General features: G+C 44.7%; 1 long non-coding RNA gene across 1 annotated transcript in view; it reads right to left on the bottom strand.

The window, feature by feature from the left end:
* Positions 1 to 260: 260 nt before the first annotated feature.
* The window catches only part of LOC143781082 (uncharacterized), a 36833-nt gene continuing 10425 nt past the window's right edge, over positions 261 to 26668 (bottom strand). The window contains exon 3 of the long non-coding RNA XR_013216536.1: positions 261 to 371. This is a non-coding gene — a long non-coding RNA (uncharacterized LOC143781082). The remainder of the gene's footprint in view (positions 372 to 26668) is intronic.

Below are 26668 nucleotides of genomic sequence, written 5' to 3' on the forward strand. Positions count from 1 at the left end.
ATCTTTGCACTTTTTAATCCAGGTTTAATAGGCAGTACATTACTTCTAATGTATGAGAAATTTGAATAACAGATTGGAGGAATTGTATTTATTTTGAAATGTTTGTTTATTTTTATGTTAAATTACACATACATCGTAAAACTGTAGGTCCACTTGGTGGGTTACTTGCACCCCATCTTATTCAAACACAGCAATTTATTCTAAAATTAAGCTTGAAAACTCCAATGAGAAAATCCAAGACAAAATCCATTTTTAGCACTAAAAACTGTAGAGTATTTCTAATGAGAACATCCATCTGGTTCATAAGAAGGAGTATCCATTGTAATTTTTTTGTAACATCATACTTTGTGGGTTGCCGTATGGGAAGACACCTTGGAAATAGACAAAAGACAACAGAAACCAGTATAAATAGTCGGTCAGAAGAAGAGATCCAAATTATACTTAAAACCAAAAAAGTTTTATTATCAGCTTATAAAATGGTATACAAAAATAAAAAGGCTAAATAAAGACTATAGAACACAAAAGAAGTACCCTGTAGGGGGAACTACGGTACTATCCTTTTCAAAAAATGATGGCAAATACTGCAGCAATACTGTCTTTAACCTTGTTCTAAATCAGAGAGTTACATGCTATACTATTAAATCACAATATTAATTTAGTAACATCAAATCAAAGAAAGCATGACATCCTGTAAATAGCCCATAGTAAGGACTTATGTACTGCAATGAACGAGGGGTGCAGAGAATAAATGGTGGCCCAATGGTAACCGATAAATCAGGTACAGTAAGTATGTATCAAAACTTAAAATATATAGACAGGACCGCTGAATATCAGAGTATATGGATCATATTATCTCATCCCACGGGGACCACACGTAGAGCAGGATAGTCAGAATGTTTCCCCTCATCCCGACGCGTGTTTTGCCCTGAGCGTCTTCCGGGGGCATGTCAGGATGAGGAGGGATGGCCTAATTATGTGGACATAGAGCCAATGAAACTACAGATGCAAAGTACTATACTGATCGGGGAACAAATCAGCTGTCTGGGTCTATCGGCGCATGTCGCAATCATCATGCCCCAGATGTAAAAAAGCACTTCCAGGTCGAGCTTGCTGGAACGCATGCAAGCCCAGAATCGAACACCCCCAGAAGTGCATGAGTATATGACGAAAGTATTATCTCAGTATCTTATTAAACACAATATGGCACAGTATCAATTGCTTAAGGAGGTGCAACAAGAGGAAGCTTTTCTAGCAGCCAGAAAGATGGCAATCAAGCAAGTAGCTGCTGTTGCTTTAACTCCTTTCTGCCATCGGATGGAATAGTACATCCAATGGCAGAACCCCCGCTTTGATGCGGGCTGTGGTGGTGAGCCCGCATCAAAGCTGGGACATCACCATCCGCCTACACCTATTAACAAGCTAAGTGCCGCTGTTGAACTCTGACAGCGGCATTTAACAAGTGCTTCCGGCCATCCAGCCAGAAATGCATGCACCGGTGACCCAATCACATGATCGGGGTCATCGATGCATTGGCATACCGTATTTTTCGGACTATAAGACGCACCGGACCATAAGACGCACCTCAAATTTGGGGTGAAAATTGCAGAAAAAAAGATTTTTTTATAAGATGGGGGTCCGTCTTATTGTCCAAATTTAAGATCTCTTACCTGAGGGCAGGCAGTGGCAGAGCAGGGTCACAGGAGGCATGGTGGTGGCAGAGGTGAGGTGATGCTGAGTTACGGTGGGCGGAACTGCGTGCACCTGAGCAGGGTCCCATCCTGCTTAGGTGGGCGACGCCATGGCCTGGTGTCCATGGGGAGGTTGCGGCAGTGCTGTGGCGGCGGCAGATGTGCGATCACTTCCTCAGGTGGCGGCTGCCAGGGTCCCTTCCACATTTGAGGTGACGCCACGGCAGTATTGAAGGAGAGCAGCAGAGCTGGGTGAGTCACGGTTTTCCCGGTGGCTGCAGGCTTACCGGCATTGTGGCAGCGACAGAGGTGCGGGGATGATGTGGCGCGGTGACCGGTATGGCATGAGCAGGGTCCCATCCACATTTGAGGTGAATCCGCAGCCCGGTATTGAAGGAGAGCAGCAGAGCTGGGTGAGTTACGGTTTTCCCGGTGGCAGCAGCCATCTTTCTGAGGCCGCGCGTGCGCAGATTCAGTACTCTGCTTCCCAGGGCTTCAGGAAAATGGCCGCGGGAGGCCGCACGTGCGCAGATGGAGATCTGTTATGATCCTGGTGGTAGGATCTCAAACTGACCTGACAAATACACCCTGAGTATATAGGACAAGTTCTGGGGATGTGGAAGCTATACTGACCGCAATCCTGATCCTATCCAAACACACTCAAGGCAGCTGTGGAACGTTACCTGAAAACCTAGACGTCTCGTCACAGCCTGAGAAACTGACTACCCCTAGAGAGAAAGCAAAGACCTCACTTGCCTCAGAGAAATATCCCCAAAGTTTTAGATAGCCCCCCCACAAATAATAACGGTGAGTCAAGGGGAAAACACAAATGTAGAGATGAAACATATTTAGCAAATGAGGCCCGCTAATACTAGATAGGCAGAAAATAGATAGGTGTCTGTGCGGTCAGTACAAAACTATCAAAAGTAAACCACGCAGAGAATACAAGAACCCCCACACCGACTCACGATGTGAGGGGCGCACTCTGCACCCCAGAGCTAACCAGCAAGCAAAAAATCACATAAAAGCAAGCTGGGCTGAACTCATAATATAATGAGAAACGTTTTCAAGGAAATAATGAGAAACTGAACAAGCAAACTTAGCTTCTCATAGCAGGAGACTGGTCACAAGGAATATTCAGAAGAGGACAGGATCAGGACTGAATACACCGACAGCAGGCGACAAGTAAAGGTCCAGGTGAGTTAAATAGGCCCAGCCTAGCAGGAGATGAAACAGCTGAGCCCAGCCAAGACCAGCCATATCGCTAAAGGCCACCAGAGGGAGCCCAAGAACAAACTCACACAGTACCACTCATGACCACAGGAGGGAGCCCGAGAACGGAATTCACAACAGTACCCCCCCCTTGAGGAGGGGTCACCGAACCCTCAACAGAGCTCCCAGGCCGATCAGGATGAGCCAAATGAAAGGCACGAACCAAATCGGCCGCATGGACATCGGAGGCGACAACCCAGGAATTATCCTCCTGACCATAACCCTTCCATTTCACTAAATACTGAAGCCTCTGTCTCGAAATACGAGAATCCAAGATCTTCTCCACCACATATTCCAACTCCCCCTCGACCAAGACCGGAGCAGGAGGATCAACAGAAGGGACCACAGGCACCACATATCTCCGCAACAATGACCTATGGAACACATTATGAATGGCAAACGATGTTGGGAGGTCCAAACGAAAAGACACAGGGTTGAGGATTTCCAAAATCTTATAAGGACCGATGAAACGAGGCTTGAACTTAGGAGAGGAAACCTTCATCGGGACATAACGAGAAGACAAACATACCAAATCCCCCACACGAAGTCGGGGACCCACACAGCGACGGCGGTTAGCAAAGCGCTGAGCCTTCTCTTGGGACAAAGTCAAATTGTCCACCACATGGTTCCAAATCTGCTGCAACCTATCCACCACAGAATCCACCCCAGGACAGTCAGAAGACTCAACCTGACCCGAGGAGAAACGAGGATGAAAACCAGAATTGCAAAAGAAAGGTGAAACCAAAGTAGCAGAACTAGCCCGATTATTGAGGGCGAACTCAGCCAATGGCAAAAAGGTCACCCAATCATCCTGGTCAGCAGAAACAAAACATCTCAAATAAGTTTCCAAGGTCTGATTAGTTCGTTCAGTTTGACCATTCATCTGAGGATGGAAGGCTGACGAAAAAGACAATTCAATGCCCATCTTAGCACAAAAGGATCGCCAAAATCTGGACACAAACTGGGATCCTCTGTCGGACACAATGTTCTCCGGAATACCATGTAAACGAACCACATTCTGAAAAAACAATGGCACCAAATCGGAGGAGGAAGGCAACTTAGGCAAGGGTACCAAATGGACCATTTTGGAAAAATGATCACAAACCACCCAGATGACAGACATCTTCTGAGAGACAGGAAGATCCGAAATAAAATCCATGGAAATATGCGTCCAAGGCCTCTTCGGGACAGGCAAAGGCAAAAGCAATCCACTGGCACGAGAACACGAAGGCTTGGCCCGAGCACAAATCCCACAGGACTACACAAAGGAACGCACATCCCGCGACAAGGAAGGCCACCAAAAGGATCTCGCCACCAAATCCCTGGTACCAAAAATCCCAGGATGACCCGCCAACACCGAAGAATGAACCTCGGAAATAACTCTACTGGTCCATCTGTCTGGGACAAACAGTCTCTCTGGTGGACAACGGTCAGGTCTATTGGCCTGAAACTCCTGCAACACCTGTCGCAGATCAGGAGAGATAGCAGACAAAATCACCCCCTCTTTGAGAACACCAGTCGGTTCAGAAACTTCCGGGGAGTCAGGTACAAAACTCCTAGAAAGGGCATCAGCCTTCACGTTTTTCGAACCCGGAAGATATGAAACCACGAAATTGAGACGACAGAAAAACAGCGACCATCGAGCCTGTCTCGGATTCAACCGTTTGGCAGACTCGAGATAAGTCAAATTCTTGTGATCCGTCAAGACCACCACACGATGCTTGGCTCCCTCAAGCCAATGTCGCCACTCCTCAAATGCCCACTTCATTGCCAATAACTCTCGATTACCAACATCATAATTCCGCTCGGCAGGCGAAAACTTTCTTGAAAAGAAAGCACATGGTCTCATCACAGAGCCATCAGAGCTTCTCTGCGACAAAACAGCCCCTGCTCCAATCTCTGAAGCATCAACCTCGACCTGAAAGGGAAGAGAGACATCGGGATGGCGCAAGACAGGAGCCGAAGAAAACCGACGTTTCAACTCCTGAAAGGCCTCCACGGCCGCAGGAGACCAATTCGTCACATCAGAACCCTTCTTGGTCAAATCCGTCAAAGGCTTCACCACACTAGAAAAATTAGTGATGAAGCGACGGTAAAAATTAGCAAAACCCAAGAACTTCTGAAGACTCTTTACCGATGTAGGTTGAGTCCAGTCATAAATAGCCTGGACCTTGACTGGATCCATCTCGATAGTAGAAGGAGAAAAAATAAAGCCCAAAAAGGAAACCTTCTGGACTCCGAAGAGACATTTAGAGCCCTTCACAAACAAGGCATTGGCACGCAGGACCTGAAATACCATCCTGACCTGCTTCACATGAGACTCCCAATCATCAGAAAAGACCAAAATATCATCCAGGTACACAATCATAAATCTATCCAGGTACTCTCGGAAGATATCGTGCATGAAGGACTGAAACACAGAGGGGGCATTAGAAAGCCCAAAAGGCATCACCAAGCACTCAAAATGGCCTTCGGGCGTATTAAATGCTGTTTTCCATTCATCGCCCTGCTTTATGCGCACAAGATTATACGCTCCACGAAGATCTATCTTGGTGAACCAACTGGCCCCCCTAATCTGGGCAAACAGATCGGACAACAGTGGCAAGGGATACTGAAATTTGACCGTGATGTTATTTAGAAGGCGATAATCTATACAGGGTCTCAGAGAACCATCCTTCTTGGCCACAAAAAAGAACCCCGCACCCAAAGGGGACGAGGACGGGCGAATATGTCCCTTCTCCAAGGACTCCTTTATATAACTCCGCATAGCGGTATATTCTGGTACAGACAAATTAAAAAGTCATCCCTTAGGGAACTTACTACCAGGAATCAGATTTTGTGGCACAATCACAATCCCTATGAGGAGGTAGGGCACTGGATTTGGGCTCATCAAATACATCCTGGTAGTCCGACAAAAATTCAGGGACTTCAGAAGGAGTAGAAGAAGCAATTGACACCAAAGGAGCATCGCCATGAATCCCCTGGCACCCCCAACTTGACACAGACATTGCTTTCCAATCCAGGACTGGATTATGAGCCTGCAGCCATGGCAGACCCAACACGACAACATCATGCAAATTATGTAACACCAGAAAGCGAATTACCTCCTGATGTACAGGAGCCATGCACATGGTCAATTGAGTCCAGTACTGAGGTTTATTCTTGGCCAATGGTGTAGCATCAATTCCCTTTAGCGGAATAGGGAATTGTAAAGGCTCCAAGATAAAACCACAGCGCCTGGCAAATGACAAATCCATCAAATTCAGGGCAGCACCTGAATCCACAAAAGCCATAACTGGGTAGGATGACAGAGAGCAAATCAAAGTAACAGACAAAATGAATTTAGGCTGTACAGTACCAATGGTGACAAACTTGGCAACCCTTTTTGTGCGCTTAGAGCATGCTGAGATAACATGAGCAGAATCACCACAGTAAAAGCACAACCCATTCTGACGTCTGTGGTTTTGCCGTTCAACTCTGGTCAGAATCCTGTCACATTGCATAGGCTCAGGTTTCTGCTCAGAAAATACCGCCAGAGGGTGCACAGGTTTGCGCTCCCGCAAACGCCGATCAATCTGAATGGCCAAAGACATTGACTCATTCAGACCCGCCGGCGTGGGGAACCCGACCATAACATCTTTAAGGGCTTCAGAAAGACCCTTTCTGAAAATCGCCGCCAGGGCGCACTCATTCCACTGAGTGAGTACTGACCACTTCCTAAACTTCTGACAATAAACCTCTGCTTCATCCCGACCCTGAGAGAGAGCCAGCAAAACCTTCTCTGCTTGGTCTACCAGATTTGGTTCCTCATAAAGCACTCCAAGCGCCAGAAAAAACGCATCCACATTTAGCAATGCAGGATCTCCTGGCGCCAAAGAGAATGCCCAATCTTGAGGGTCACCCCGCAACAAAGAAATAACAATTTTGACTTGCTGAACAGAGTCGCCAGATGAGCGAGGTCTCAGAGAAAGATATAACTTACAATTATTCTTAAAGTTCAAAAACCTAGATCTATCTCCGGAGAACAGCTCAGGAACAGGTATTTTAGGCTCTGACATAGGACTGCGGACTACATAATCCTGAATGCCCTGTACCCTTGCAGTGAGATGATCCACACTAGAAGACAGACTCTGAATGTCCATATTAGTAGCTGCATACAGAACCACCCAGAGATTAAGGGGAGGAGAGAGGCAAAACACAGTGCAGAGGAAAAAAAAAAAAAAAATGACCTTAAGATTTCTCTTCTCCCTCTTTAGCTGCATTAACACTTTCGGGCCTGCTGTACTGTTATGATCCTGGTGGTAGGATCTCAAACTGACCTGACAAATATACCCTGAGTATATAGGACAAGTTCTGGGGATGTGGAAGCTATACTGACCGCAATCCTGATCCTATCCAAACACACTAAAGGCAGCTGTGGAACGTTACCTGAAAACCTAGACGTCTCGTCACAGCCTGAGAAACTGACTACCCCTAGAGAGAAAGCAAAGACCTCACTTGCCTCAGAGAAATATCCCCAAAGTTTTAGATAGCCCCCCACAAATAATAACGGTGAGTCAAGGGGAAAACACAAACATAGAGATGAAACAGATTTAGCAAATGAGGCCCGCTAATACTAGATAGGCAGAAAATAGATAGGTGTCTGTGCGGTCAGTACAAAACTATCAAAAGTAAACCACGCAGAGAATACAAGAACCTCCACACCGACTCACGATGTGAGGGGCGCACTCTGCACCCCAGAACTAACCAGCAAGCAAAAAATCACATAAAAGCAAGCTGGGCTGAACTCATAATATAATGAGAAACGTTTTCAAGGAAATAATGAGAAACTGAACAAGCAAACTTAGCTTCTCATACAGGAGACTGGTCACAAGGAATATTCAGGAGAGCACAGGATCAGGACTGAATACACCGACAGCAGGTGACAAGTAAAGGTCCAGGTGAGTTAAATAGGCCCAGCCTAGCAGGAGATGAAACAGCTGAGCCCAGCCAAGACCAGCCATATCGCTAAAGGCCACCAGAGGGAGCCCAAGAACAAACTCACACAGTACCACTCATGACCACAGGAGGGAGCCCGAGAACGGAATTCACAACAGAGATCGCAGCGGCCATTTTCCTGAAGCTGAGATCTCAATCTGCGAACTCAGCTTCAGGAAAATGGCCGCCGCGATCTCCATCTGCGCATGCGCGGCCTCCCGCGGCCATTTTCCTGAAGCCCCAGGGAGCAGAAAACTCAATCTGCGCACGCGCGGCCTCAGGAAGATGGCGGCCGCCACCGGGAAAACCGTACCTCACCCAGCTCTGCTGCTCTCCTTCAATACGGGGCCGCGGATTCACCTCAAATGTGGATGGGACCCTGCTCACGCCATACCGGTCACCGCACCACATCATCCCCGCACCTCTGTCGCCGCCACAATGCCGGTAAGCCTACGTTCCAACTATAAGACGCACCCCCCATTTTCCTCACAATTATTTTGGGGAAAAAGTGCGTCTTATAGTCGGAAAAATACGGTAACAACCAGAGGTCTCCTGCAGATCTCTATGGTTGTTGATGACAGATTGCTGTGAGCACCACCATGTGGTCGGCGTTCATAACAATGCAGTAATTTAGCTACATAGGAGTGATCTGAGCATCGCTCCTTTGTAGCAGAGCTGATCAGGTTATGCCAGCTTCTAGCCTCCTATGGAGGCTATTGAAGCATGGCAAAAGTAAAAAAAATATTTAAAAAATATGACAAAAAAATATATAAAAGTTCAAATCACCCCTCTTTCGCCCCATTCAATCTAAAACAATAAAAAAAAATCAAACATACACACATTTGTTATCGCCGAGTTCAGAATCTCCCGATCTATCAATAAGAAAAAGAATTAACCTGATCACTAAACGGCGTAGCGAGAAAAAAATTCAAAATGCCAGAATTACGTTTTTTTGGTCACCAAGACATTGCATTAAAATGCAATAACAGGCGATCAAAAGAACGTATCTGCACCAAAATGGTATAATTAAAAATGGCAGCTCAGCATGGAAAAAATAAGCCCTCACCCAAGCCAAGATCACGAAAAATTGAGATGCTACAGGTCTCGGAAAATTGCTAATTTTTTTTTTAGCAAAGTATGGAATTTTTTTTTACCACTTAAATAAAAAATAACCTTGACATGTTTAGTGTCAATGAACTCCTAATAACCTGAAGAATCATAATGGCAGGTCAGTTTTAGCATTTAGTGAACCTAGCAAAAAAGCAAAACAAAAAAAAAGTGTGGGATTGCACTTTTTTGGCAATTTCACCGCACTTGGAATTTTCTTCCCATTTTCTAGTACACGACATGGTAAAACCAATGGTGTTGTTCAAAAGTACAACTCGTCCTGCAAAAAATAAGTCCCCACATCGTCATATTGACGGAAAACTAAAAAAGTTATGCTCAGTGAAGGAGGGGAGCGAAAAACAAAAACACAAAACCGAAAAAAGCTCCAGGGGTTAAATCCTAACTTAAGTCAGTTACAGAGGAAGAGAAGGAAGCAGAGGGGGATGTGGAAGGGATAACATTGTCTCAAAGTTCCAGACTGTCAACACCCAGGCAGGTGCCAAGGGAGGGTGGATTACTGCGATTGAAGGAGGCTGGTGATACCAGACAAATTGTTAGTAAAGGTGGAATAGCTGAGGAACAAATGAAGGTGGAAGAGGTGATGGACGAGCCACTGTCAGGAGATGAAGAAGATAATCATTCCCTCCCTGTTATTCGTGATTGGCATGAGGGGATGGAGGAAACAAGTCTCAGTGTTACCCAGCCACCAACACAGCATGGGCATGGACCTCATAGAAGAGCTGACATATGAGTGCCTTCTTGCTGCACTATCTGCAACATGATTCTCGTATAGTTATGATTCCAAATAGTGCTGACTACTGGGTTGCCACTCAGTTAGATCCTCGTTATAAGACAAAATTTTACCAGATGCTTCCCGCCCCGGAAAGTGATCCACGAATGCTGGAGTATTGAAACACACTTTCACACAACCTTAAGAGAGGTTTTCCCCAATACAGCAGTGAGGCACACTGTTGGAGACTTACAACCTCTGGCATGTCAATTCAATAATGCCAAAACATTAGCAGCAACAGTACTGTAAGCAACAGAAGCAATTTCTGTGAGTCCTATGACACATTTTATAGACCATCTCATGCACCAGTACAGCAGAGTCCAAGTCTAAGAAGTGGTGAATGAATGGAGAGGGTGGAGCAGGAGTATCTAGAACTGAATATTAATACCATCAGGGAAGGGTTTGGACCCTTTCATGTTTTGGTCTTCAAAAATGGATGAGTGGCCTGAGCTCGCCTCTCACACCTTAAAGGTTTGATCTTGTGCGGCAGCCAGCGTTCTCTCAGAACATGTCTTCAGCGCTGCTGGTGGTGTCCGGATGGACCAGTGCAGCCGACTGTCCCCTGAAAGTCTAACTTTCATCAAGATGAACAAGTCATGGATCTCCAATGACTTTTGCACCACAATCGCAGACTGCACAGACTAGGCGATGTTGAAGTTTTTAGTGTGCTGCATTGATCTCATATAATTGCAGTCTGTGATATCTTCAGTGTGGCTTCTGTGTCTGCTGTTGCTGAAGATATTAACACTAATTTGACAAAATGTGAACAGTCACGGTTGGTGTACATCTGCTGGGTTGATTGTAGTGGAAGACATGTCGATCACTATAAGGCCGGCGTCACACTGGCGAGTTTTACGGACGTAAGAGCGCAGAAACTACGTCCGTAAAACTCGCATAACATACGGCACAATTATTCTCAATGGGGCTGCTCCTATCAGCCGTATATTACGGTTCAGTATTATACGGCTTTCTACGGCCGTACAAAATCGCAGCATGCTGCGTTTGTCAGCGTATTGCGCAAAAAAATCACCAATGAAAGTCTATGGGGGCGAGAAAAATACGGATTACACACGGACCAGCAGTGTGACTTGCGAGAAATACGCAGCGGTGTTAGTGAAAAGTCGGTAATTCAATTGCCGGCTTTTCATTTCTCCTGCACAAACCCAACAGGATATGAGACATGGTTTTCATATAGTAAACCATCTCATATCCCCTCTTTTTTTGCATATTCCACACTACTAATGTTAGTAGTGTGTATGTGCAAAATATCAGCGCTGTAGCTGCTAAAATAAAGGGTTAAATGGCGGAAAAAATTGGCGTGGGCTCCCGCGCAATTTTCTCCGCCAGAATGGTAAAGCCAGTGACTGAGGGCAGATATTAATAGCCAGGAGAGGGTCCATGGTTATTGGCCCCCCCGTGGCTAAAAACATCTGCCCCCAGCCACCCCAGAAAAGGCACATCTGGAAGATGCGCCTATTCTGGCACTTGGCCACTCTCTTCCCACTCCCTGTAGCGGTGGGATATGGGGTAATGAAGGGTTAATGCCACCTTGCTATTGTAAGGTGACATTAAGCCAGATTAATAATGGAGAGGCGTCAATTATGACACCTATCCATTATTAATCCAATTGTATGAAAGGGTTAAAAAACACACACACATTATTAAAAATTATTTTAATGAAAGAAACACAGCAGTTGTTTTAATAATTTATTGCTCTCTCAATCCATTTCCAGGCCCTCGCTTGGCAAAATAATAAACGCACAAGATACATACCTTCTGATGTCCTATCACGTCCAACGAGGTAATCCATCTGAAGGGGTTAACTAATATTACAGGCACGAGCTGCGATAAACCACTCGCTCGTGCCTGTAATCCCCGGGTGCTGAAAGGAAAGCTGGATCTGTACTTACATTGAGTCACGGTGATGCGCCCCTGCTGGATGTTCTCATGAACTGCAGCCTGGGAACTTTTTCCCACGCTCCAGGTCATATGAGGACATCCACCAGGGGGCGCATCACCGCGACTGAAGGAAATGTAGGTCAATGACCTACATTTCATTCATTCGCCGGGGAATTACAAGCACGAGCACACCGCTGCATTAGCAGGGCTCCTGCCTGTAAAATAATTAACCCCTTCAGATGGATTACTTCGTGGGACGTGACGGTTCAGCTGAGGGTATGTATCTTGTGCGTTTATTATTTTGCCAAGCGAGGGCCTGGAAATGGATTGAGAGAGCAATAAATGATTAAAACAACCGCTGTGTTTATTTCATTAAAATACTTTTAAATCATGTGTGTGTGTGTGTTTTTTAACCCTTTCGTACTATTGGATTAATAATGGATAGGTGTCATAATTGACGCCTCTCCATTATTAATCTGGCTTAATGTCACCTTACAATAGCAAGGTGGCATTAACCCTTCATTACCCCATATCCCACCGCTACAGGGAGTGGGAAGAGAGTGGCCAAGTGCCAGAATAGGCGCATCTTCCAGATGTGCCTTTTCTGGGGTGGCTGGGGGCAGATGTTTTTAGTCACGGGGGGGCCAATAACCATGGACCCTCTCCTGGCTATTAATATCTGCCGTCAGTCATTGGCTTTACCATTCTGGCGGAGAAAATTGCGCGGGAGCCCACGCCAATTTTTTCCACCATTTAACCCTTTATTTTAGCAGCTACAGTGCTGAAATTTTGCACATACACACTACTAACATTAGTAGTGTGGAATATGCAAAAAAAATGGGGATATGAGATGGTTTACTGTATGTAAACCATGTCTCATATCCTGTCGGGTTTGTGCAGGAGAAATGAAAAGCCGGCAATTGAATTACCGGCTGTTCACAGATATCGCGCTGAATGAAATCTAAATACAGAATATATATATATGTGTCTCAATGACATATATATATATATATATATATATATATATATATATATACTGTATATATGTTTTCCCGAACATTTGAGCACATAAATCCATTAGATGTCGGTTTTGCAAGCCTGCGCGAAAATCTCGCAGTACGGATGCCATACGGATTACATACGGAGGATGCCATGCGCAAAATACGCTGACACACCCTGACTACGGATCAATATTTTGGGAACATTTCTCCGTATTGCGGCCGTAGTACGGACGTATAATATGTGGCGTATTGTCTTACGCCAAGTGTGACGCCGGCCTAAGACTTTTTCTACTCTCGTGAAATTGATGGCACTCTGTTGGTGTCTGTCACTCCTGCATGAGTGTCCATCTGCTGGGTTGGCTGTCATGGAAGAGATGTCACTCCCCATTATACTATTTCTACTGTGGTGAAATTGATTGCCACTTTATTGGTGTCAGCCACTAATTTTTGGAAATGTGTACACTCCTGCTTGGGTGTCCAACTGCTGGGTTGGCTGTCGTGGAAGATGTGTCGGTCCCTATTATACTTTAGCTACTCTCATGAAATTGATGCCACTTTGTTAGTGTCTGCCACTAATTTTTGGAAATGTGAACACTCCTGCTTGGGTGTCCATCTGCTGGGTTGGCTGTTGTGGAAGAGATGTCACTCCCCATTATACTATTTCTACTGTGATTAAATTGATGTCACTTTATTAGTGTCTGACAATAATTGTTTGAAATGTATACATTCCTAGTTGGGTGTCCATCTGCTTGGTTGGCTGTTGTGGAAGATGTGTTTGTCCCTATTAGACTTTTTCTACTCTTGTAAAATTGGTGCCACTTTGTTGATGTCTGCCACGAACTGTTTGAAATGTGTACACTCCTGGTTGGGTGTCCATCTGATGGGTTGGCTGCAGTGGAAGAGGTGTCGGTCCCCCTTATATTAGTTCTACTCTGGTGAAATTGATGCCACTTTGGTAGTGTCTGCCACTAATTTTTGGAAATGTGTAATCTCCTGGTTGGGTCTCATTCATGTGTGTTGCCTTTATCACTAGGCCTCCGAGACCAACAGGCCTCCGCTTCCTTTGTGTCAACTTCCCCTGTTACTATCCTTCCAATTTTCTGACAATAGTCTACTAAACTGATATTGGTGCCACATGAGTGTGGCTGAGGAAAAAGCAGGTTGAGCTGTTGCATGTGGTATCAGGGCTCCCAGCACAGCAGGCCTACACCAATGCCTAACCCACCTTGTCTTAATTTGAATTTCTATTCAAAGCTGTAAATGCTGGCCCAGACCCTGATACCTCATGCACGGCTGATTTCTGCCATGCCATTCTAAAATTTGTAGTGCGGGTTAATTTAGGCCACTTTCCAGTATCTGCCCCTAATTTGATGTGTTATGGCAGCTTTTGGGCCTGTTTGAAGGTGTTGTGTATGTGCTTGTTTTTGCCTCCCTTTGACTTCAATGACGCTTGATTATCTTCAGTGAATATTCGACGAATAAATCAGAGAATATTGCAAAACCTGCAATCTTATTCTGAACCGATCATTGAAATATTCGCTCATCACTAATGAGGAGGTCAAGGCGGAGGAGGAACAGGAGCTGGTTGCTAGCATAACAGAGGCTAGTATCCACACAAGCTTTGTCCTGTCTCTCCAACGTGGATAGGCTGAGGAGAGAAATGAAGAGGAAGAGAGGGATGAGCAGGAGATGGAGCTTTGCCATCATGGGAAGCATGGTGGCTCAGTGGTTAGTATTGCAGCCTTGCAGCACTGGGGTCTTGGGTTCAAATCCCACCAAGGAAAACATCTGCAAGGAGTTTGTATGTTCTCTTCATGTTTGCATGGGTTTCCTCCTGGTTCTCCGGTTTCCTTCCACACTACAAAGACATACTGATAGGGAATTTAGATTGTGAGCTCTGCAGAATATGATAGTGCTATATAAGCAAAGCATAATAAATAAATAAATAAAAATCAAGGTGGAGACAGGGAAGTATTGGCTGTAGGGAGCTTGGAACATATCACATATGGCAGACTTTATGCACTGCTGACTTTACTGTGACCCTTGCATTATATTTATATTGGCCAAAAAAGAGTATTGGTTGTTCACCCTGGTGTTTGGATGACTCTCCTTACAATTTGTTTCTGGCTTTTCACTATGTGCAAAGCCTTTATGAGTGCAGAAGTACCACAAGTACAATTTGTTAATATTTGAATGAGGCTCTCCAGTTAGTGCCTTCAAGCGTGTATAGATGACTCGGCTTATATTTTTTTTCCAGCTTTGCACTGTGTGCAGAACCTTTGTGAGTGTTATAAGCATCACAACTACACTTTATTCACAATATTTGAATGGGGCACTACAGTTAGTGCCTTCATGAATGTATAGATTTTTTTTATCAGGCACTACAGCTGGTGCCTTCAAGGGTGTAAGGATGACCCTGGTTATAATTTTTGGAAGGTTTTGCACTTGGTTCATAGCTTTTGTGAATCTAGGAGTACCATTAGATGACAATTTGAACAGAATATGTATGAGGCCCTCTGTTATGTCAACTACAGGGTGTATCTGAGTCCTTCTTCCATCTAATTTTTGACAGTTTTTGCTTATTTCATAAATTACACTGACATTTAAATTTTTTAAATAAAAAAATCAATTTTGGTTTAATTAAATTATCATTTTTTTTTAAATCATTTTTACATTTATACAAGTCATTAAACAGGAAAGACTGTTTCTTAACTTTTTTCCTGTAAACTCCAATTTCTCTCTGATTTTGAATGTTTTATTGTCAAACCCTAAAGTGGAGTAAAAGTGTGACACCAATGTTCTCAGCAATGATCTGGGAGTCAGATATGCTTCTAGGGCCTTCCACATGCTGTTCTCCTTCCATTCAGCATTTTTTCCATCTATTTATTATTATTATTATTATTATTATTTATATAGCACCATTAATTCCATGGTGCTGTACATGAGAAAGGGGTTACATACAGGGTTATAAATATCGTTTACAGTAAACAAGTTTACAGAGACAGACTGGTACAGAGGGGAGAGAGGACCCTGTCCTTGCGGACTTACATTCTATGGGATAGTGGGGAAGAGACAGAAGGTCAGAGGTGCTGCAGCTCTGGCGGTGGTGAGGCGGCTGCTCTGGCGATGGCAAGGCGGCAGAATGGTTATTGCAGGCTGTAGGCTTTCTTGAAGAGATGGGTTTTCAGGTTCCGTCTGAAGGATCCGAGGGTGGTGGATAGTCGGACGTGTTGAGGCATGGAATTCCAGAGGATGGGGGATATTCGGGAGAAATCTTGACTGTGCTCCAGACCTTCTTGTAGGGTCTGTTGGAAAAATGCTCAGATTTCCCATTGACTCTCATTATACTCATTACTTGAAACGATTATCCGAGCATTAGGAATTGCTCGATTCGAGTAACAAGCATCCGAACATTTTAATGCTCGCTCATCACTATTCTTTGCTTGAAAATTGTATGCCCTTTTTTCTCCACACATACCTTTGATCATTGTGGCCAATATCAAAGGTTCTACTTTAACCACATAGGTCCACAGGACTTGTTTCCAAAATGCATCAGGCTTGTTTAGATGTTCTTTTACGTACTTCTGACGCTCAATTTTATGGCGAGGACACAGGAGATATTTTCTTCTGATGACTCTATTATGAAGACTATATTTGTGCAGGTTATTTTTCAATGGTTGTAGGGCCGCACCCTAGAATAGCATAGTCTCTCAGGACTCAGAAGCGCACATCCTTACCAGGGGGTCCAACCCAGTCCACAATTCCGAATACAAATGAAGAAAGGACAGTGCCACTCCAGGATGTGAAGAAAGCAATTTACATTTTAATCTGCCTCCTGCGGCAACGTTTCGGTCCGAGGACCTTTGTCAAGCAAAAGGTTGACAAAGGTCCTCGGACCGAAACGTTGCCGCAGGAGGCAGATTAAAATGTAAATTGCTTTCTTCACATCCTGGAGTGGCGCTGTCCTTTCTTCATTTGTATTTATATTTGTGCAGGTGTCTCTGAACTGTACAACAATGTACCACAACTGCAGAGTCTGCTAAATCTTTCAGAAGGTCTTCTGCAGTCAAGCGGGGGTCCTGATTTGCCTCTCTAGCAATCCTACATGCAGTGCTCAAGAAATTGTGCATGGTCTTCCAGATTTTATCTTGACCTCCACTGTTCCTGATAATGGGCAATTCTTAATTACCATATTTTCCGGCGTATAAGACGACTTTTTAACCCCTAAAAATTGTCCCAAAAGTCGGGGGTCGTCTTATACGCCGGGTACGGCGTGTGCAGGGAGCGATCCTGGATGTTCCCAGGGTCTGAAGGAGAGGAGACTCTCCTTCAGGCCCTGGGATCCATATTCATGTAAAAAATAAAGAATAAAAATAAAAAATATGGATATACTCACCCTCGGACGGCCCCTGGCTGTCACCGCTGCAAGCGTCTGCCTCCGTTCCTAAGAATGCAGAGTGAAGGACCTTCCATGATGTCGCGGCTTGTGATTGGTTGCGTGACCGCTCATGTGACCGCTCACGCGACCAATCACAAGCTGCGACGTCATCGCAGGTCCTACACACTGCATTCTTAGGAACGGAGGCAGACGCTTGCAGTGGTGACAGCCAGGGTTCGTCGGAGGGGTGAGTATATCCATATTTTTTATTTTTATTCTTTATTTTTTACATGAATATGGATCCCAGGGCCTGAAGGAGAGTTTCCTCTCCTCCAGACCCTGGGAACCACACGCCGTATAAGATGACTGGGCGTATAAGATGACCCCCGTCTTATACGGCGGGCATATCCCAAATTCCATATTTTATATGGAAAAGTTGGAGGTCGTCTTATACGCCCAGTCGTCTTATACACCAGAAAATACGGTACATTTCTAAGTGAGGAAAGGGCAACTTGAAAAAGCTTTGCTATCTTCTATGGCCTTCTCCTGCATTGTGGGCATCCATCATTTTAATTTTCAGAGTGCTAGACAGCTCCTTAGAAGAACACATGGCTTCTGCTATTTGGCACAAGTTTAGAGGATGGGTTTTTATAAAGCTGGGAAATTTGCATCACCTGACCTTTCCTAACGATGATAGTGAACTAGCCATAATCCAAACAGGCTTGGTCAAAGTTATTAGAGCACACAAATCTTCAAGGGTGCCCAGTTTCCTTTTTGTAATGTTTAAAATGAAACATAATTGACCATATATATATATATATATATATATATATATATATATATATATATACAGTTGTGCTCAAAAGTTTACATACCCGGCAGAATTTTAGCTTTCTTGGCCTTTTTTCAGAGAATATGAATGATAACACCAAAACTTTTTCTCCACTCACAGTTAGTGGTTGGGTGAAGCCATTTATTGTCAAACTACTGTTTTTTCTCTTTTCAAAAATCACACTGACTTAATGAGTACAACCCCTACTATATATATATATATATATATATATATATATATATATATATATATATATATATATATATATATATATATATATAGTATACTGTGTGTGTATATATATATATACAGTATATATACAGTATAACAGTGTATATATACAATATATATATATACACTATATATATATATATATATATATATATATATATATATATATATATATATATATATACACAGTACAGACCAAAAGTTTGGACACACCTTCTCATTTAAAGAGTTTTCGGTATTTTCATGACTGTGAAAATTGTACATTCACACTGAAGGCATCAAAAATATGAATTAGCACATGTGGAATTATATACTTAACAAAAAAGGGTGAAACAACTGAAAATATGTCTTATATTTTAGGTTCTTCAAAGTAGCCACCTTTTGGTTTGATGACTGCTTTGCACACTCTTGGCATTCTCTTGATGAGCTTCAGTAGTTCCCAGAGACGCTTAGCACTTGTTGGCCCTTTTGCCTTCACTCTGTGGTCCAGCTCACCCCAAACCATCTCGATTGGGTTCAGGTCTGGTGACAGTGGAGGCAAGGTCATCTGGCGTAGCACCCCATTACTCTCCTTCTTGGTCAAATAGCTCTTACACAGCCTGGAGGTGTGTTTGGGGTTATTGTCCTGTTGAAAAATAAATGATGGTTCAACTAAATGCAAACCGGATGGAATAGCATGCCGCTGCAAGATGCTGTGGTAGCCATGCTGGTTCAGTATGCTTCAATTTTGAATAAATCCCCAACAGTGTCACCAGCAAAGCACCCCCACACCATCACACCTCCATGCTTCACGGTGGGAACCAGGCATGTAGAGTCCATCTGTTCACCTTTTCTGCGCCGCACAAAGACACGGTGGTTGGAACCAAAGATCTCAAATTTGGACTCATCAGACCAAAGCACAGATTTCCACTGGTCTAATGTCCATTCCTTGTGTTCTTTAGCCCAAACAAGTCTCTTCTGCTTGTTGCCTGTCCTTAGCAGTGGTTTCCTAGCAGCTATTTTACCATGAAGACCTGCTGCACAAAGTCTCATCTTAACAGTTGTTGTAGAGATGTGTCTGATGCTAGAACTCTGTGTGGCATTGACCTGGTCTCTAATCTGAGTTGCTGTTAACCTGTGATTTCTGAGGCTGGTGACTCGGATAAACTTATCCTCAGAAGCAGAGGTGACTCTTGGTCTTCCTCTCTTGGGGCGGTCCTCATATGAGCCAGTCCTCATATGAGCCAGTTTCTTTGTAGCGCTTGGTGGTTTTTGCCACTGCCCTTGGGGACACTTTCAAAGTTTTCCCAATTTTTCAGACTGACTGACCTTCATTTCTTAAAGTAATGATGGCCACTCGTTTTTCTTTACTTATCTGCTTTTTTTTTGCCATAATACAAATTCTAACAGTCTATTCAGTAGGACTATCAGCTGTTTATCCACCAGACTTCTGCACAACACAACTGATGGTCCCAACCCCATTTATAAGGCAAGAAATCCCACTTATTAAACCTGACAGGGCACACCTGTGAAGTGAAAACCATTCCCGGTGACTACCTCTTGAAGCTCATCAAGAGAATGCCAAGAGTGTGCAAAGCAGTCATCAAAGCAAAAGGTGGCTACTTTGAAGAACCTAAAATATAAGACATATTTTCAGTTGTTTCACCCTTTTTTGTTAAGTATATAATTCCACATGTGCTAAATCATATTTTTGATGCCTTCAGTGTGAATGTACAATTTTCATAGTCATGAAAATACAGAAAAATCTTTAAATGAGAAGGTGTGTCCAAACTTTTGGTCACTGCTACAAAAAATAAAGGGAACACTTTACAGAATATAACTCCAAGTAAATCAAACTTCTGGGAAATCAAACTGTCCACTTAGGAAGCAACACTGTTTGACAATTAATTTCACATGCCGTTGTGCAAATAGAATAGACAACAGATGGAAATTATTGACAATTATCAAGACACACTCAATAAAGGAGTGGTTCTGCAGGTGGGGACCACAGACCACATCACAGTACCAATGCTTTCTGGCCAATGTTTTGGTCACTTGAATGTTGTTTGTGCTTTCACACTCATGGTGGCATGAGATGGACTCTACAACCCACACAAGTGGCTCAGGTAGTGCAGCTCATCCAGGATGGCACATCAATGCAACCTGTGGCAAGAAGGTTTGCTATGTCTGTCAGTGTATGTCAGGACTCTGAACATTTTTTACCTTTTGTGCATTACTGCCCTTTTCCAACATGGCGTCTTTGGTCTCATGTGCACTTGTCTTCCTGCTATAAAACTCCACCCCAGCCTTCAGTCTGTGCTAGATTACTCTGCTTTGCATCCAGCTCCTGATTACTCCCTGGCCTTGCACCTGCACCTGCTCCTGTGAACCTGTGTTGGAGATCCTGCCACTCTGTTCTGAGTTCCTGCTGCATACACCAGTGTTCAGTAATCCTCCTTCATCTGCTGCTCGTGTTACTTCCATCTGCATTTGCTGGACATGTAAGCTGTTTCTGCTCTGCAAAACCTGAGACTATTAACCAGGCCTCCCTGGTTGAGCTAAGATATGATTTGAACTGCCTAATAGCATATCTATCTGTGTCTGGACTAAGTCAAGGATCTATTCATGTCAAGTTTCCTCAAGAATAATTGTGCTTCATAGACTTTGTTTGTTTGCATCTACCTCTGAAGTTTCCTATAGACTGCTAAGCTGCGTTTATTATTTGCACCAAGTGTTGTGGACTTGAGTTTCTCTCTGCACCTGCTTGAATCACCATGTGATAATATAAACTTTACCACTTATAAAACTGTGTCCTGTTGTCTTGTTCCACGCAAAGAGTCTCCTGATTTATCCCCTATAATTATTACAGTGTAGTGTCCAGAGGCTGGAGGGTCTACCAGGAGACAGGCCAGTACACCAGGAGATGTGGAGGGGGCCGTAGGAGGGCAACAACCCAGCAGCAGGACAGCTACCTCAGGCTTTGTGCAAAGAGGAACAGGAGGAGCACTGCCAGAGCCCTGCAAAATGACCTCCAGCAGGCCACAAGTGTGCATGTGTCTGCACAAACGTTTAGAAACCGACTCCATGAGGATGGTCTGAGTGCCTGATGTTCACAGATGGGGGTTGTGCTCACAGCCCAACACAGTGCAGGACATTTGGCATTTGTCACCGAACACCAGGCTTGGCAAATTCGCCACTGGCGCCCTGTGCTCTTCACAGATGAAAGCAGGATCACACTGAGCACATGTGACAGAATCTGGAGATGCCATGGAGAGCAATCTGCTGCCTGCGACATCCTTCAACATGACCGGTTTGGCAGTGGGTCAGTAATGGTGTGGGGTGGCATTTCTTTCAAGGGCCGCACAGCCCTCCATGTGCTTGCCAGAGGTAGCCTGACTGCCATTTGGTACCGAGATGAGATCCTCAGACCCCTTGTGAGACCATATGCTGGTGCGGTTGGCCCTGGGTTCCTCCTAATGCAGGACAATGCCAGACATCATGTGGCTGGAGTGTGTCAGAAGTTCCTGCAAGATGAAGGCATTAAAGCTATGGACTGACCCGCCCTTTCCCCAGACCTGAATCCAACTGAACACATCTGGGACATCATGTCTCGCACCATCCACCGTCACATTGCACCACAGACTGTCCAGGAGTTGGCGGATGCTTTAGTTCAGGTCTGGGAGAAGATCCCTCAGGAGACCATCTGCCGCCTCATCAGGAACATGACCAGGCATTGTAGGGAGGTCATACAGGCACGTGGAGGCCACATACACTATTGAGCATCATTTTCTTGTCTTGAGGCATTTCCACTGAAGTTGCATCAGCCTGTAACTTCATTTTCCACTTTGAATTTAGGCATCATTCCAAATCCAGACCCCCGTGGGATATTAGTTGTGATTTGCATTGATCATTTTTAGGTTTTATTGTTCTCAACACATTCCACTATGTAATGAATAAAGGTTTACAACGGGAATATTTCATTCAGTAATATCTAGGATGTGGGATTTTAGTGTTCCCTTTATTTTTTTGAGCAGTATATATATATATATATATATATATATATATATGTGTATGTATATATATATATATATATATATATATATATATATATATATATATACACACAGTATATGGGTGCTTCCCACAAATTAGAATTTGATCAAAAAGTTAGTTTATTTCAGTTCTTGAATACAAAAGGTGAGATATATATTATATAGAGTCATTATAAACAGAGTAATCTATTTCAAGTGCTTACAGCCAATGGAAACCCAAAAGTAATTATCTCAGTAAATTAGAATAATTAACAAAATACACCTGCAAAGACTTCCTAAGTATTTAAAAAGGTCCCTTATTCTGTTTCAGTAGGCTTCACAATCATGGAGAAGACTGCTGACTTGTCAGATGTCCAAAAGGCAGTCATTGACACTTTCCACGAAAGCCACAAAAGAAGCTGGCTGTTCACAGAGTGCTGCATCCAAGCATATTAATAGAAGGTTGAGTGGAAGGAAAAAGTGTGGTAGAAAAAGGTGCACAAGCAACAGGAATAACCGCAGCCTTGAAAGAATTGTTAATAAACGACCATTCAAAAATTTGGGGGAGATTCACAAGGAGTGGACTGCTGCTGGAGTCATTGCTTCAAGAGCCACCAAACACAGAAGTATCCAGGACATGGGCTGCATATGTTGCATTCCTTGTGTCAAGCCACTCATGACAACAGACAACGCCAGAAGAGTCTTACCTGGGCCAAGGAGAAAAAGAACTGGACTGTTGTTCAGTGGTCCAAGGTATTGTTTTGTGATGAAAGTAAATTTTGCATGTCATTTGGAAATCAATGTCCCAGAGTCTGGTGAAAGAGTGGAGAGGCACAAAATCCAAGCTGCTTGAGGTCTAGTGTTAAGTTTCCACAATCAGTGATGGTATGGGGAGTCATGTCATCTGCTGGTGTAGGTCCACTGTGTTTTATCAAGACCAAAGTCAGCATCTCCATGCCACGCCACACTGATGTAGTAATTCATACAAAAGGAGCCCCGACCAAGTATTGAGTGCATTTACTGAACATACATTTCAGTAGGGCCAATATTTCGGATTTTAAAATCATTTTTCAAGCTGGTGTTTTTAAGTATTCTAATTTACTGAGATAATGACTTTTGAGTTTTCATTGGCTGTAAGCCATAATCATCAACATTAACAGAAATAAACACTTGAAATAGATCGCTCTCTTTGTAATGACTCTATATATGAGCTTCACTTGCTGTATTGAAGAACTGAAATAAAATAGCTTTTTGATGATATTCTAATTTTGCGAGAAGCACCTGTATGTGAGTGAATATTTGTATGACTGGTATTTTCAGTTACCCCTTTTTCAAGTTGCCTCTTTAGTCAGGTTGGTGTTCTGCGGTGCACGACAGCTCCCATCTTCCCTGGGTGGGGTAAGGGAAGAGACTGATTCAGGAGATTAAGCAAGGATGGAGGTTTCGGCATCTTCACCTTCAGAAGTATCCTGGGGAATAGGGCAAGCTACTGCGCTCCCTAGTGTTAAGTACAGAGAAGGAGCTCCTGGACCCCAGTCACCCGACAGTGGAGTCATGACAGTCTAGCTTCCATTGCAGACAGATTAGTGTGGCAGGTTTCTGTTGTACTAATCTGGATCCAATTAAAGAATATTACATACTTTGTTTCACTGTAGCTATGTGCACACATTGCAGATTTGCCTCTGGAATTTTTTGTGTGGATTCTGCATCTCTTGGCAGAAAACACAGGTGCGGATTTGATGCGTTTTTTTATGCAGATTTTGTGCGGATTTACTGAGGATTTTCTGCAGATTTTGTGCGGATTTCATGCGTTTTTACCCCTGCGTATTTCTATAATGGAATGGGTACAAAAATGCTGCAGATCAGCACAAATAAATTACATGCTCTTTCTTTTAATCCGCAGCGTTTTCTGTGCGGAATTTTCCGCACCATTAGCATAGCATTTTTTTTTTCCATTGATTTACATTGTATTGTAAATCACTTGCTGATCTGCAGCGTTTCTGCGCTGAAAAAACGCTGCGGATCTGCAGTAAATCCACAATGTGTGCACATAGCCTAAGGGATTTGGTTGGAAAATATGGATTTAATTAGTATTCTTTGTGGTGAAATAAATGATGCACAGTTTGTGTTCACACCAGCGTCGGACTGGAGCACCTTGGGCCCACCAGAGAAAATCATTCTTGGGGCCCACTATGCAGCTACCTAGAAATACAAGACCACCAATTGTGTGGTAAAACACGCTAATATCAGGGTATAATATAAGGTAGTACACGTCTTAATTATGTAGCAGGTGTTGGGGTAGAATCATAGAGGGGTAGCCCCCTCATAGAATATAATGTCACCCCCAGAGAGAATAATGCAGCCCCACCACAGAATATAATGCAGCCCCACATAGCGTACACTGTAGACCCCTCATATAGTAATATGGAGCCCCCCAGAATATAATGTAGTCCCGAGAGAATAATGCAGCCCCACCACAGAATATAATGCAGCCCCCATAAAGTATACTGTAGCCCCCTCATATAGTATGATGTAGGCCCCCAGAATATAATGTAGTCCCCTGAGAATAATGCAGTCCCCCCACAGAATATAATGTAGCCCCCCTCACAAAGTATAATGCAGCCCCTCTCCACCCCCATCATTGTCCTCATCACCGCTTCCATCATTGCCTTCTTCTCCCCCACCACCCCATCACTGCCCATTCCACCATCTCCATCATTGCCTCCTCCCCAACCATCATTGCCCATTTCATCACCTCCATCACTGCCTCCCCCCACCACCATCATTGCCCATCACCTCCATCATTGCCTCCCCCACCACCATCATTGCCTGCCCCACCGCCATCATTGCCCATCACCTCCATAATTGCCTCCCCCACCATCATTGCCTATTGTCTCCATCATTGCCTCCCCCACCACCATTATTGCCCATCACCTCCATCGTTGCATGCCCCCACCGCCATCATTGCCCATCACCTCCATCATTGCCTCCCCACCATCATTGCTTATCGCCACCATCATTGCCTCTCCCACCACCATCATTGCCCATCACCTCCATCATTGCCTGCCCCACCGCCATCATTGCCTCCCCCACCATCATTGCTTATCGCCACCATCATTGCCTATTGCCTCCATCATTGCCTCCCCCTACCATCATTGCCTCCCCCACCACCATCATTGCCCATCACCTCCATCGTTGCCTGCCCCCACCGCCATCATTGCCCATCACCTCCATCATTGCCTCCCCACCATCATTGCTTATCGCCACCATCATTGCCTCTCCCACCACCATCATTGCCCATCACCTCCATCATTGCCCATCACCTCCATCATTGCCTAATCACCATCATTGTCTCCACCACCACCATCATTGCCCATCATCTCCACCATTGCCTCCCCCATCACCTCCATCATTGCCTCCCCCACGATCATTGCCCAATCGCCTCCATCATTGCCTCCTCTCACCTTCATTGCCCATCACCTCCAACATTGCCCGTCACTTCCATCGTTGCCTCCCCTCACCATCATTGCCCCATCATTGTCTCCCCCCACTGCCATCATTGCCCACCACCTCCATCACTGTCTCCCCCCACCGCCATCATTGCCCATCGCCAGGCACTATTGCGTCCCCCACCAATATCATTGTGCTTCCCCACCAACACACACATGCAGGAACACTCACATCACGCATGCACACACACGCAGGCACACACATACAGACACGCAGGCACACTCACACACAGACACACACACACAGACACGCAGGCACACTCACACAGGCACACTCACACACAGACACACTCACGCACAGACACGCAGGCACACTCACACACAGACACGCAGGCACACTCACACACAGAAACGCAGGCACACTCACACACAGACATTCAGGCACACTTACACACAGACATGCAGACACACTCACACAGACACAGGCACACTCACACACAGACACACTCACACACAGACACAGGCACACTCACACACAGACACGCAGGCACACTCACACCTAACAGCTCACCTCCCTGCAGCCTCTTCTTTGCCAGCAGTTTCTGTGTGAGGCAACGTGCTGGATGATGATGTCATCCAGCTTGGTTGTCTCAGACAGGAAGCAGGACGCCGGGATGTGCTGCTGCTACCAGGAGGTGAACTGCGCTGTGTGTGTCTGACTCTGTGTGCCTGTGTATGTGGTGCGGACGGTGCGTGTGTGTGGTGCAGTGGTGGGCCTTTACATGCGGGCAGCGTTAGCCTCACCCTGCGGCTAACGCTGCCTGCTATAAAAAAATGGTATTCACACTTCTCCACGCCCATAGGGGTGTGGAGAAGCGTGAATATTCATTTTGCTTTAGCAGCGGGGACAGGATCCTGCCTCCAGCTGCTGCTAGGCTGGCACAGGGCGGGCCCCCTTGACTCAGGGGCCCCATAGCCACTGGCTTGGGGCCCCTGGAGCAGTGGGGGCCCTAGTAAGCTGCTGGCAAGTATGC

This window comes from Ranitomeya variabilis, chromosome 6, assembly GCF_051348905.1.
Source record: "Ranitomeya variabilis isolate aRanVar5 chromosome 6, aRanVar5.hap1, whole genome shotgun sequence".
NCBI classification, from domain to species: Eukaryota; Metazoa; Chordata; class Amphibia; order Anura; family Dendrobatidae; genus Ranitomeya; species Ranitomeya variabilis.